Genomic DNA, 15097 nt, shown 5'->3' with positions numbered 1-15097 from the left:
ATCTTACCATGCACCCTCACTGGATCTAGCGTCAGTCCGAAACTGGCTCAGCAGGCCTCAGAGATGCTTCCCCTGGAGACCAGATTCCACTTCCCAAAGAACAGAGAGGCCTGCAATAAAGCTACTTTGGGAGCCTTCAATAAGATGCGAGCTCTGATTTCATCCTTACTTGCAAACGCACATCCAGTGAGATCTCCTCTGGGAAAAGGTGGATGCAGCATTGTATGAAGAAAGAGTTCCTTAAAAAAAAAAAAAAGAAAGAGTTCCTGAGGAGCAGGAGTCAGGAGTATGGAAGTCATGAGGAGCTGGTCCTACAGTCTAGCCACTGTGAGAGACTGTTTGGGTCTGTTTCTGAGAAAAGACAGAAGGCACTGACTCTGCCTTCTCTCTTCCTTCTTATTCTCCCTCAAAATTTGCTCTGAGACTAAATTTAAGGCAGCGTGTTACTACCCTATGCCACTAGCATGCACACTCCTATTTTTTTTTATTTGTTTGTTTTTTGCTTTGTGAAAACTGGCCTATAAGTGAAGAAAGATGAAGGCAGCAAACTAGGAAAGTCTTTGGTGTCACAGTGTATTTCTCACGGAAGCATGTCCTACAGACCTTGTGTGTGCACAGCCTGAGACCAAAGAAAAGTCAAGGTCTAATATCGGGGAGGCACTGCTGTGCAGAGGAGAAACAGGGAGTTGGCCCTGGATGAGATGAGAGCTCAGCTTCTCCCTCCCCACCCTAGTCATTCTTTTTCCTCTCTTAACCTAATATATTCTCCTCTTCCCTATGCTTCTTATCCAATTTCCTAACCAGTTGCTTTGATGTTTCCTTCTAAATATTTTTTTTTCAAAGCTCATTAGGCATCAGAGCATTCTCCCTACACACCGAGTGAACATTCGGCTGACATTTCTCAGTGCCTTCAGTACCCTCTGAAGTCCTCCATCCTCCTCACCCTGGAGCTCAGCGACCAGGCATCTGCCTACAGCAAGCAGACTTGGCTCTGCAGACTCAGCCCCCAGGGCTGCCTGTGTGAGGCAGAAGAAAAGAGAAACTGCCTGCTAGATTCCCTTTGGGGTTTCTTACCTAATTAATGAACACTGTGGGCAGGCAAGAGAAATGGGGAACTGAAAGGAAAATCATAACAGTAAGAAAGAAATCACCTTGGTTTTACATCACAGTTTATATATAGCGCTCCATGTTCCACACGTTTCTTGCCTATTGTGTTTTTATTTCGGTTTTAGCTTCCTACGGTTGCCATAACAAAGCTTTACAAACCCAGTGGCTTAAAGCCACAGAAATTCATTTTCTCGTGGTTTTAAAATCAGTTTACCACTTGGCCCATGTTTCCCATGAAGACTCTGGGAAAGGGCTTTTGTACACTTCTTCTTGGTTTCTGGAGGCTTCTAGAAGCCAACTGAACTCCTTGTCATGTGTCTACATCACTCTATTCTCTGCCATCACACGGCCTTTTTCCTTGTATGTAAATCCTTGTGTCATTTCCTCTTCCAGTGGTCACTTCCTGGGTTTGGAGCCCTAACTTCCATCTTTAAATACTGAGGTCATCTTCTGAGGTTGAGGTGGACATGTATCTAGGGGAACCATTCAGCCCAGCACAGCCCTCTCTTGAGAAGGCTCATCTCCTAAGAAAGCTTCTTAGGCAAACTTCAGCTGTGGTCTTGGGTTCTTCTTACTCACTTTTACTGCAATGTCCCAGCTTTCCCAGTACTATTCCAAAGTCCTTCCACAGTGGCTTTTGTATCTATACATAGTATATTTTGCATTTATCTTTGTACCTTTTAAGCTATATTCTCCAAAAATTGGGCCTTAACACAAACATTTGTCTTCAAGTTCTTCTTTGGAAGACATCCCCTAGAAGCACCAGTACTGGCATTGGGAATGAGGAAAGTCAGAAAGTCAACACTGGTACACTGTGGGAATGAGCTCGGTCTCACTGGGAACTTCTAGCAGATCATGTAGGACACATTCAGAGTTGTTCTGTCTAAGAGATCAGGAAGTTGAGGTATATACTCTCCCACTCCCATTTGTCATTAACTGGAACTTCACCCAGGAGCATCTACTTATCCTACCTCAAACTTGTGCCTTGCACAGGCTGAGCAGTGCCCTGCAACCTCGGAGACCTGTGAGGCCAAGGGAGTCACAGATGGTGTCAATAGGAAATTGATGGCTCGCTTAGGAAACAAATCTCAAAGGAAAAGATATACAAGCACCGGTGGCACATGCTGTGACCAGTATGACAAATTCCTTACATGGCCTGCCAGGTTCCTCCTCATAGGTCCTCAGTAAATAAGGTGTTGAATTGCATGCTGACAACATTAGAATAAAGAAAGACCATTCAGGCACTACTATGCTCCATGCATTGTGATTGAACTTGGAGAGGCCTGCTGTATGTAATTTTGTGCTTGGTATAAAACTATTGTCTCAACAAGCAGTCTCTGTGCAGGCTAAGTTTTTGTCAGTTTGACACAGTGTTGTCTGGGAAGAAGAAGCCTCAACTGAGAAACTACCTCCATCAGATTGTCCGTAAGCTGGTCTGTGGGACATTTTCTTGATTAATGATTGACATGGGAAGGCCCAGCCCACTGTGGGTGGTACCACCTCTGGTAAGGCAGTCTTGTATTATAAAGCAAAATGAGCAAGCTATGGAAGCAAGCTGATAAGCAGTGTTCCTCTGCAGTTTCTCCCTCAGGTCTTGCCACCAGGTTCCTGCCTTACTTGAGTTCCTTCCTTGGCCTCCCTTGATCATGGACTATCATCTGAACACAGAAGTCAAATGAATCCTTTCCTCCCCAGGTTGCTGTGAGTCAGTATTTTATCACAGCACCCAGAGAGCAAGAGAGACCAGCTGCTACCAACCCTGATCTTCACCCAACACCTCTGACTCTGCCCTCCAAACCAACCTGCTTCAACAAGAGTAGCCAAGATCCAATTATTTACTGGCCTCAATATAGGAGCTTCACCAATTAGAAAGTTAGAATGGAGAACCTGAGCCCCAGAAATGAGTAAGGACCAAAGGAAACATTGATACTACCAACACTGAGACCATTTCCACCCATCCTCCCCACTCCACTACCATCCAGACCACCCAGCGCTGCCCTTCCCAAACGTGTCCTGTGCTACTCACCTTGCTCCCACCCTCAAAACCACAGTTCTCTCAAGGTCTCAACTATGGTTTTTTTCTTTCTGTTGTCTTTTTAGGGTAAGCTGACACAGGGCAGACAATTCGAAAACAAGCCCTTCCCAGCAGCCAAGCTGTCTGGTGAGCAACATTCCCCAAGGCCAGGCTTGTCAGGGATCAGCACATCTGGGGCTACAGCTCTTGCCTCATGTCAAAGCCCTGCTTCTTTCTCTGCATACTGACAAAGGCCCTGTCTCTCTGCCTCCCTAGGTCCCTTGATGTGAGCTTTTAATATTCATCTCCCTCTCCTTCCCTCCATGTGAAATAAAAGAGCAACTCGCAAGGCAAACAAGAGGAAAATAACAGATTGTTGCTGGTCATTAACGCTTCCACTCAAAAGAGGCTGATAAGCGCTGGAGCCTGGGCCCTGCCGGCTGAGGGTGGGGGAACCGGGGGCACCTTAGTTACAGAACCTTGAATGTGCTGTGAGCTGGAGGGATTTTGCAGGTGGAGTTCCATTTTCCTCCCTGAAGCTTTACTATCTACTGGAACCTTGAGCCTGGGCTTATCTCTCTCATTTTCTGACATGTAATCTTAGCAAATTCAATTCAAATTCCGGGCTTTATATGGTTCCCTTACCTGAAAATAGATGGTGGAATGGTAATTTCTAAATTATCTGTAAGGCTAAATAACCAACTAAATATCAAAGCATTCTGGAATAATTCTCTCTCATTCTCATTCTCTCTCTCTCTCTCTCTCTCTCTCTCACACACACACACACACACACACACACACACACACACTATTTAAATCTGCTAAACAACACTTTTAAACCTCAACGTCAACGGTCTCCTTGGATCGCAGGTCCTGCTTTAGCTGATACCCTGCTTCTTTTCTCCCTTTGAAGTCAAACCTCATGAAAAGTCTATATTTGTTTCAGGCATTTCCTCACCTCCCACTCCCACTCCTCAGTGCTCAGCTTCCAACCACATCACTCCCCTGTAACACTTCTCACGTGATCAATAACACTGTTGCTAATTCTAACTAATATAACTTCAGCTGCCGTCATCTAACTTGACCTTTTCTTTCTGTCGCTGTGTTGTGGAGCATAATAACCTTCAGTGTTATCTTCACCAGAAGCATTTGGCCTGTTCAGGAGAGACATGCACGATAGGCTCTTTTGACATTGGCATTCCCTCACAGAGGGAAAGGATGGGGAGAAACATGAGACCCTCACCAGAGAGCTCAGCCACTCCCCGGTACCCCTACTGCCACCCAGTGTAACAGAATGCATGAAAACTTGATTGCAGAAGGTTCCATTTACACAGCTATCTTGGGCTGAGACTTTCTGGTCATGCAGCTGCTTTGGAGTCAGGTGCACACCTCTGAGCAGCACTTTGCACATGCTCTGTATGTAAGTAAGCCCAGTAAATGGATTGGGGAGTTGGACTGTGGCGGAATGGTTACTTGGATCTGTCTCAGTGCCCTATCTGAAGGAAGTAGACTCTGCTCATGTCTCCCCAGGAAGAGTTCAGGAAACGCACTGGTACTCTTCACATATGTTCCCAATTCTCTTGCCTTGACGTCTGAATGCCACTACCTCTAGATCTTTCTCTTACACTTCTGGTTAATCTTCCTTAGGCATCTGCCTCCGTTTCTCATTGATTCCAGTTTTCCAGACCCTCTTCACTGGTTTGTCTGGGATCTAAGAATCCTATCCATTCCCTCAACTTTTTTTTACTACCTATGGCTGAGTAGCTGCCATCTATAACTTCACTCAAATTTATCCCCAGAGTCTGACCCATCTGTCCAGCTTTTAGGGACCTTACAGTAACATCCTCCTGCAGGCCACTATCCCTACTTCTTTGCCTGAATGTCAGTAGCAGAGGGTTGGGCCTGAGAGAGGCACGGAGAAGCACAGAAGGCAGCTGCGAGCAGGCACCAGAGTCAGGTCCTCTGAGATCGTCACTAATGGAGAACAGAGAAGAACTACAGGAGGCAGCAAGACACAGGCAGGGTCTGCCAAACTGACACCCCCCCCCCCCCGCCCCCAGCCTGCTCCCCCTGCTCTCCAGGGTCATTCTTTAGTACCTGAGATCTGACAGAAAGAACATTCAGAACAGCAAGAGGAACATTTGGTCTGGAGAGATGGCTCAGAGGTTAAGAGCATTGCCTGCTCTTCCAAAGGTCCTGAGTTCAATTCCTGGCAACCACATGGTGGCTCACAACCATCTGTAATGAGGTCTGGAGCCCTCTTCTGGTCTGCAGACATACACACAGACAGAATATTGTATGCATAACAAATAAATAAATAAAATAAAAAAAAGAAAAATATCAGTCACGCAACCTGGATAGCAGAAGCAGAAGTGTTAGGCATGGTGGAGTATGGGAGAGCTGCCAGAAGAAAGACCACAGTTTCTACGGGTTCTCATTCCCTCAACTCCCCACTAAGCAGCCAGCACTGGGGTCCGGCGAGCCCATGAGTATCTGACCAAGATTCACCTTCATCAATTTCTTCCTTCTCCTTAGGGTCTTAGGACTGTCTTTTAACCCTGAACACACAGACATAAGCAAACATTCCACCCAGAGCTGCCTACAAAATAGCAAAATGAAAATGAATAGTTTTGTGTTCAAAGTCCATAAAAAAAAAACCTGCTCTTGAAGGTTACTGAAACTTTTCCTTTCTTTCAAGTCTCTCTTTTAAATAAACATGGTGGCTTTTACTTGACATTTAATGCCATTCTAAGTAAAAGAAAAACTCGCTGTGAGTTTCCATTCATCTTTATATTGTATAATGTCAGCGTTAAATGAAAATATGATTACTGAACTCATATATGGATTCACTGATATTACGATTTATATTTCTGAGCTCTTATGTGCATCTAACTATCACTCTTGTGAGAATAAAGGGATGGTGGGTAGGAGCACTACACAAATGTGACAACATTGTTTTCACTCTATTCTTGCCAATGTTCAATTCCACCAGGCTTAGAGTAACCAGCAGGAGAGAGCTGAGCCACGAGCTACGAGGTGCCCCGCCTTTCTCCTTCTTTCTTTGCTGCTGTTTTCAGTGTGAGTAGTTGGTGAACGTGCTGAAAAAATGTATGAGAGCACTCCTTGATTACTTCTGTTTTCCTAACACATTGTTACCTTCATTCCGCGTGAACCTAGTTGTGGTTTGGATGGAAATGAGATCCTCTGGGACTGTAATTAGCATCCTTGATTACTCGGTTATACATGCAACATACTGATTCTTGTGTGTGCTGTGTCATCAATTTCCACACATGGCAATCCCACTAGAATTCTGCGTTTGCAGATGCTGCAGTTGCTGAGTGCAATCAGGGCATCCAGGATCAGCTCCTAAAAGTGCTTTGCCCTTTCCTCGTTCTCATTCTCTGACTCTCTGTCCTCAGCTTGCCATGTGTGCTTCTGTGTGTGAACTTGGAGCCCCTTTTAACAGCCCTCTCTCAGAAGTCAGACCCCCATTTCGTTCTGATTGGGGCATTTTCCATGGTGTGGAGGTGAGGCACCATCAACTTCTTCTCTGACAGGAACCATCATCTGGAGAACTCTTCTCTTTCAGATGCCACTACTTCCTAGTCAGGGCTGGAAGACTCAGACATAAGGTTCTGAAAACACATGTGCGCACACACATGCACACACACATTGCACACATGGTATTCACACACTCAACATGTACTTATCATATGCTACACACATACCACAAACCATATACATACTCCATAGCACACATACACCCATACTACACATACAAATATATACATACCACACATGCATTTTCCATACAGTCCACAAACACAGCACATAAACACTTGATACACCAAATACACACAGTCATATCCTATAAGCACCTCCCCACATACACAAAACTTCAATATGAGCAGTTTCCTTTCTTAATTCACCTCCCTCTCAGCCCTTGACTGACAGCCCAATGCCTGCGTCTCCCAGTCTGACACCTTCCCAAAAGTCTATTAACATCACTGTTGAATTTTCTGATCTCTGAAATGAGAAGTTTGGGCTGGACCATCTCAAGCATAGATAGCATGACTATTCACATACTGATTCTTCCTTCTTTTGGGCTGACCTAACCCCACTGAAGCCCCACAGTGAATATGGTAATATTCACATCAGTTCACTTCCACGGCTCCTCCCACACCTCTGTTGGGGGATAGATGACTTATTACTATGACCTACAGCCTTTTTTCTTGTATCCTTGATAGTTTTTTTTAAACTCACTTTTCTCTTCAAAACATTGGACACCTAACAATGGCAGGACATCACATGTCACACTACAGACTGCACATCCTGGTAGGCAGATTGTAGAACTGTCACTTAACTCTTATTGACTACATCTTAAAATACAAATCTATGTTTACATTTGTCTGTTACTATCTCTGTGTTTTGGCTCTACAGGAATTAGCTGATTTACTCACAGTTCAGTACTCAGAAGACTTAGTTTTTCCTTGGTGAATGCCAAACTTCAGGCTACTTGGTCCTTTCTGTAGCCACCTCACCTTAAACCTAGAAACACTCTTCTGTTGCTTACTGGTTTATTTTGTTGTTTCAGTTTTTGAAACACAGTCTCACTAAATAGCCCAGGGTGGCCTTGAACTCTGGATTCTCTTGCATCAGCCTCCCAAGTCCTGGAACTGCAAGTGTGTGCCACCATCCTGGCCAGAAGTACTCTCAATTACCACCACCACCATTCCTCAGAATCGAATTCTGGAGCTTCTTTGGTGAAACACTGCATTTTCCGAAGCCTGAATGCTTATCCAAAACCAAACAACAGCTCAAGTACATCTCTGCTGGCCTATGGAGCTGACAGATTGGCGAGGTAGGCTCATCATAAATCACAGAGACATCTCAGTTTTCTATTTAATAACCACGAAACATTTTCTACCTGGAGGGGATAAAAGACAGCATTTTGTATTCAATTTTAAAGTGGGGAAGGTATTTATTTTCAAAATCCGTCAGATAGATTTCAGTTATGAGTCATCCGAGCTCCTTCTTCCCATCCTTTCTCCTTTATCCTCTTTGTTCAGCCAGCCAGCCAGGCCTGCCTGCCGGCTGACCTTCCTAACTGTCTTTCTTTTCTATTCTCGAGTAATCATATCTGGACTGGCATCATAGTCTCCTAGCTCATCTCTGACTCATCTCTCTGCCTTTAGTCTTTTACACGACCCACTCTGCAGATCTCTGGAACACAGTCTCCCCTGGGTTGTCTCCTGAATGTCCCACCCTCCTCCAATATCTTTACTGAATAAACATGAGCAGAGTTAGTAGAGACAGGAAAAAAAATGGTACAAATGTGATGAGATCAAAATGAAACAAAGCAGGCACCAAGCCCAATTCTACCACTTGCTAGGTGTATGAATATGGAATATATCACTTCCTGTAGGCTCAGTTTTCTGTGGCATAGGAATAATGACATAGAGCCCCAGGACTGGACAGATGATGACATAGAACAATACATTCTTTATTCTAATTCTGTGATTCTAATGCAGCTTTCTAGAGTTGAGCCAGTGTGAGCCCTTCCTCTCAGCTGCCCTCTTCACGCTCTTGTTCTGGCTCTAAATGGCAGAATGCTGCATATAGGAAGATTTTTTGGGGGGCGAGTCCACCACATCTCTGTCACCAAAACAGAGACTTTTGGAGGATGGAACCTTCAAACTTCTTTAATAGATGAGCTAAATCACAAACTGGGTATTCAACAAACACATAAACAAGATTAAGGCTGCCTCTGTGGTATTGTGTGGGGACACATGAAATACGTTTGGGACCCTCTGTTTCGGGAACTGTCTTTCTAAGATTGACGTTAGGATGTTTCCACCTTGTGGGTGCTGTCTGACTAGCTTTAGGCAGCAGAGGTGTGGATTAGGCTGATAGAGAGACTATTAGCCTGGGAAGGAGCACTGACTTCTACATGCTCTGCTATCTTTTGCCTGGTTTCTGGTCCTTCCTCTAATTTGTAACCCTCCCAAATGAGCACCATCTTGTTCTCCTCCTTCCTCACAACACTCAGAAGACACCATGCATTGCTTGGTGCCCTACAGGATCCACAAAGTGACAACAACCACTTCTCTCTGTGACCCACATGCCTGTCCGGCAGTGAAAGTGCGGTATGGGAAAATACGCTGCTGTACAGCAATGTCTTCAGAATCGAAACCTTCCATCCTAGGGGCGGGTCTTGTTAGGACTCAGAAACAGAACAACACGTGAAAGGATCAGCGTGTGCACAACACAAGTTTCAGGAAGTGAACAGCCCCTTTCCAAATTAGATAGGCAGTAAGGTCTGCTAGACACAGAAGACAGTCTGATCAGACAGTCCGGAGCTTTTGGGGAGAGCTTCAGCAATGCAGCTGTCAGGAAGTGGAACCCAGGCTAGGGTGGGCTTTGTGGTGCTGCAGCTGCCTCCGTGTCTGCCATCCACACTCCTGAAGTAACTCCTCACCCAGACTTTTATAAGCCATCCCAATAAAGATGTGTGTGTGTGTGTGTGTGTGTGTGTGTGTGTGTGTGTGTGTCTGTGCGTGTTCATCAAGTTGGACTTTGGCGGCGTTATTCCTTTGGTTTGTCTGCACCCAGTCTGAAATGAGTAGATATTTGATCTCCTTAGCAAAGGCCACAGGTTCCAATTGCTTCCACTAAATGTGTGTCTTCAAGTCCATTCCTACTTATTGTGGCAGTGCACTACTTGAGAAGGAAAGCCCAATCAGGAAGCTGGCATTCATGCCACCAAGTTATAAAGATAGGAGTCAGTGTTACAGAAGTACAAACAAAAAAGGAGAAGAGCCAAATGATGATCAGCAGGATGCTCCTCTCAACCCCAGAGATAGAGAGAAAGAGAAAGGTGTTACTTTAACCCTAGGAAGGTGGTCAGACTTCCTAGGCAGAGGAGGTCCAGCGGTGAGGGTCAAACTAAACATACAGACTCTTGCGGAGATGCTGCCAAAGAGTGGCTAGAAGAGATGTTCCTAGTTTGCCCAGTTCTCTTTTTCTCTAACTTTCTAATTTTCTACTCAATTGTCAGAGAGCAAGGAAACCATGGAAACGCCACATAGAGCAGCAAAGGAGAAGGATGTTGAACAAGGAACACCAAAGCTCATCTAGAGAGCTGTTGCCATCACCCCCAAGAGAACCCCAAACCTACCCCATTAAACAATCTAACTTCAAAAACTGCTTTCTTTTCAAGTTCATCAGTAAAATAACTGTGCTAGCTCCTCCTTCCTAACTGTTCAGTTTAAGTTCTTGCATAGAAACTCAAGAACTAGAGCCATCCCTGTCATCTCAGCCCTCCAGGACTGGCCTGTGAGGGAAAGAGGATGGCCATGCCTCTGAATTCTGTGCATTGACCTGCTCTACAGACTTTTTCTGGCTAAGCCACCACTCCTTGGCCCAGACAAGTCTGGCCTGAAAATTCAATTGCTGCATGGAGCTGCTTGTGGCCAATTGGTCATTTTTCATGCCACTTTTGAAGGTCACAAAAGTTGGAGAGTCTCAATTGCAACTGGTCTGAGTGCCAGAATGAGGAGCTGCCAGGAAATGACAAGTGGTAGGCACAGTCTCCAGGGCAGGGCACAGCCCAGTTGCAATGATTAATGGGCTTGGCCTCCTTTGGTTGGCACCAACCTGTCAGTCCCTGATAAAGAGCTCACCAAACACTCTGCTGTTATGAACCAGAATAGAAAGAAAAGGAAGGGTTTTATTTTCATCTGAAACACAGGCCTTGGAGTGACCTGAACAGGCAAGGTGAACAGGGAGCCCTGAAGGAAGCTGGCACCTTTGTGTCCTTCCTGCTAGTTCCTCTGAGATTTCCTATCTCCCTGAAGTAATCAATTCTGTTCACCTCAGCAAGAAGGTACCCCACGAGGGAAAACAACACAGAGAAGACAGGCTAATTTAGCACCCAGGAGGTGATTCAGCAGGGAACAGATTCTGGAGGCATTGGAAGCCAACAGGGAAATTGGAGTGTGTTTCTGAGATCATGGTAGTCATTTAGTGTGTAGGGGAGTTCACATGTCTATATGTGTGCATGTTGAGGCCAGAAGTAAATGTGGGATGTCTATTTCAATCACTTCTCGAATTATTTTAAATATATTTTTATCTATTCTTTAAGAATTTTATACATGTAAAATCCACCCTGATTTGGGATTCCCCGCTGTGTGCTGTGAATAAAGAGACTGGTTTGGCCTGATAGGAGAGATGGGCAAGGAAGACTAAACTGAATGCTGGGAGAAAGAAGGGTGGAGTCAGGGAGAAGCTATGTAGCCCCACTGGAGAAAGACACCAGAATTTTACCTGGTAAGTCACAGCCTTGTGGAGATACACAGATTAATAGAAATGGGCTAAATTAATATGTAAGAGCTAGCCAATAAGAATTCAGAGCTAATAGGCCATGCAGTGATTTAATTAATACAGTTTCTGTGTGATTATTTCAGGTCTGAGCAGCCAGGAACCAACAAGTGGCCTCCTCTTGCAATACCACCCCAACCCTTCCCATAGAACTCTTCCCTGATCTCTACCACCACCTCTCCTTCTTTCTGCTTTTGCTTTTCACCTCGAGATTTGAGTCATGCCAGTGCCTGGGATTGACCTCACTTCAACAAGGAGAGGTTCTGAGCAGGCGAGGTGCTGGATTTACTCTTCTGGGGATTCAAATAGGGATTCTCTTTGGAACAACATAACCACCTGACCAGTGGATTGAAGAAAGCCTGAAAGAATTTCCTGAGCTGCCTCTGGGTAGAATGGACTCCAGTGAAGTTGAGAGGGAGTTACTGTCCACCTACTGTCAACCGCCAGGGCATTGGCCCATCCTCCTTTCCTCCATCTGAAATGCTGTGATTGATAATCACATTTCTAAATAATCTAAGAGTTTTTAGATCAGAAAAGAAAGGATTTTCATCTTATAGGGAAAAAAGAACCCAAACAGATTAAAACCCAAGTACCACTGGAGGAAACATCAAGTGGGGGTCCAAAAGTGCTTAGGACTTAGGGATGCTACTGTCCTTAGGTAAGAGGAAGGACTGCTTAGGAAATCACACTTAATAGTTCTTCTTTTGGATTTTTTTCCCACTGAGTGTACCACTGTGTGGATTTAGTGTATTCGGAAAAGAGAGACTGCTTGAGGATTCCGTCAGAGAAAGGATCTAATACTAGCTGGTGCAGACAATGTTGGTCCTCCCACACACTTACTGGGCGACCTTAGGCAAGCCTCTTCTCTCTCTTTGCCTCAATTTGTTTCACCTGACTATAGCAGCACCTACTTTAAAGGGTAATGTGAAAATGAAAGTGGGGTTTATATTTATATAATATACAGAGTAGTTATCATCAAAGCAAGGGTACTCAATAAAAGAAAAATAAGACTTCCATTGCTCTCTCAGTTGAATTACTGGCTATCATTTTTTTTTAAAGCTACATATTAGCTATAATGGGCTGGTTAGTAATTTCTCTTCAGCACCATGACTTGTGAGGAATTTGTAATTAGATGAATTAATGATCACACACATTATAATTCAGGGTTTCCTACAGTCATTTGGCCCAGACATAAGATAAACCACAGAGAAGCTAGCTCATCCATCATTTCTCCGGTAAGGCCCTGTGGTGAAAGGGAATCGTTCACCAAGATGCAGCATAAACAAGGGAAATTACTTTAAAATGACAGTGCCAGGCTATTTTTCAATTCCAGCTTCAAATGATTCGTTTTATTTTATCTCAAGCTAAAGGAAAGGAAAATCTTAGGGGAAAGTAGCGAGAAGTGGCAGAATGCAGGCATTTCAAGCCTTATGAGAAGTGAGTACCACTCAGCAGCTAGATCTACTCTGCAGCTAGGCCACCATTAGAAATGGTCTTTTACTTTGGGAGTTCGTAGCCTATAAGGAAAATCCCCTTGCCTCAAATAAGATCAACTGAATCCTGGTCTGTGCCAAGATGCCAACACTATGTGCATTCACCCTCTTCCCAAGGTTAGAGACCATAACTTTAATTTCTGAGTCTTACATTGGAACAGTGACACTAGCAACTATTAATGCAGAATTCGGGATGTATAAAACTACCTAAGCATGGAACATACATTGCTTCATTTTCATGGGGCAGACTCTAATCCCTGTTTTAAAAGTGAGCCAACAGATGCATAATGGCTTGCCTGTGACCCAGAGTGTGACTCGGGGGCTCACGCGCACACATACTGTGCTTACCTAGTTTCCACTATGTGCGCAGCAACTATAAAAATATTGCCCTATTGGGTAGTTGGATGGACATTTTGATGGCTGGACAGATGGATGGTTGGATGAATGGAGCTGTCATAAGAGAGATTGCATAATTTATCCATAAAAATCTCTCCTTCCTGTGATCTGGACTCCGTGAGAGAAGTCCAGGCAGAATTTTAGTGATCAAAACTTGGACATGGACTTGTTCTGGGGTCTTCATCGTGGCTCACAGTGCAGGAGGAGTGGCATTCAGAACACCAGTAAAATCCTAGCTATCGTCATCGGTTCACCTTGAGTGCAGCAGCAAAAACTTGTAATAGCAGAGCCATCTAGAAGTCATGTGTCCTTCGGCCCCTGAAACCTCTTTTCTTTAATACACTGGCACATCTGCAAAACTCACAGAACCTTTATGAAGATATTTTTCCTTTGTATATTTGGAACAAAGACAATGACTTCCTTATTCATCCATGGTGGTCTTCAAAACCAGGGTCAAAGAGGCAAGTAGAATGCAAACTATTAGGACTCAGACTCCCTGCCTGGAGCCAGCTGCATGGACAGATAGCCTGACAAGAGAAAAGCTATAGGATTCCTGCAGAAAGAGAGTTCCCACACAATTCCCTGGCATCCAGCATTGTCAGCTGCTGCTGTCAGCCCCGAGGAAGGGGTAACCTACTCCCGTTCCCTAGCTGACAATGAATGAGCATGAAGTCCACCCACCGGACTGGGGCCTAGGTAAACAAGCCTCCACCTTACACGGAAATTCATTAGCTCAAGAATCGCAGCTTTGAGTCAGCTCCATCTCCCAGGGCTGTGCAGCACAGCTCCTGATTAAATTCCTGTGACTGGGCACAGTCTCTCTCCTCAACAATGAAAGCCACTGGGCGGGGAAGGGAGGAGCGGAGAGAAACAATGGAATTTACCATGTTAATATTCTGTGCATTCTGTCAGGAGTAGGATGAACACTGAGTGCTGTGAGAAGCTCATCCTCCCACAACCAGGGGGTGAACCTGGGCTCTATAGGCTGAGAATGTGCTGGTCTGAAAGGAAAAGCCACAAGCAAGCTCTCCCCTCCTAGATGTGATTGTAAATGAGCCCGAAGCCTCAGACCAAGATTTGTTGCTAGAGCCCCGTGCCACTGAGGACGGAAGCCTTTTAGGAGTAATAACACTGTTTATTAAGTGCCTGCAGTGAGTCAGTCACCATGTTGAATCCTTTGCAAACATTATTTAATTGTGAACGGCTATTAATCACAAAATCAGGCCACACTCGTTGTTTTCAAAGTAAAATAAATGAACAAAATAGAAAACTAAATCCCTTGTAATTCCGTCTCACAAAGATAATCTGCATTAACACCCAGGCGTTTATACTATGCAACAATGCTAGGAGCTGTAGGTATTAATACGCATTTTGTAATTGAGCCTAGAGAGATTGAGTATCTTCTACACAAAAGCGACTGCCCCCGTAGAGTCCTGCCTAGAACGCAGGTGTTTTCATTTGCTGAATGATAACTAAGTGTACATGCTAACACTGTTCTTAGAGACCGGAATGGGTGACAGCTCCATATAGAATAGGAACATGGGAGTTTTCTCACCATGGACCTTAAATATAGAAGCAGAGCCCCTTGGTGCACAAGTATTTGATCTCTGAAATTGGGAATGCAGAAAATAAAAAACAACATATTTTTATTTTAAGTGGCAATTATGGGAAAGATAGTAACTCAGAATGATCAGAAAATAATTTAGGA

The sequence above is a fragment of the Microtus oregoni genome, unplaced genomic scaffold, assembly GCF_018167655.1.
Source record: "Microtus oregoni isolate MIOR12 unplaced genomic scaffold, Mior012 000000F_ref0000247, whole genome shotgun sequence".
NCBI classification, from domain to species: Eukaryota; Metazoa; Chordata; class Mammalia; order Rodentia; family Cricetidae; genus Microtus; species Microtus oregoni.
Note: the sequence above shows the minus strand (reverse complement) of the source record.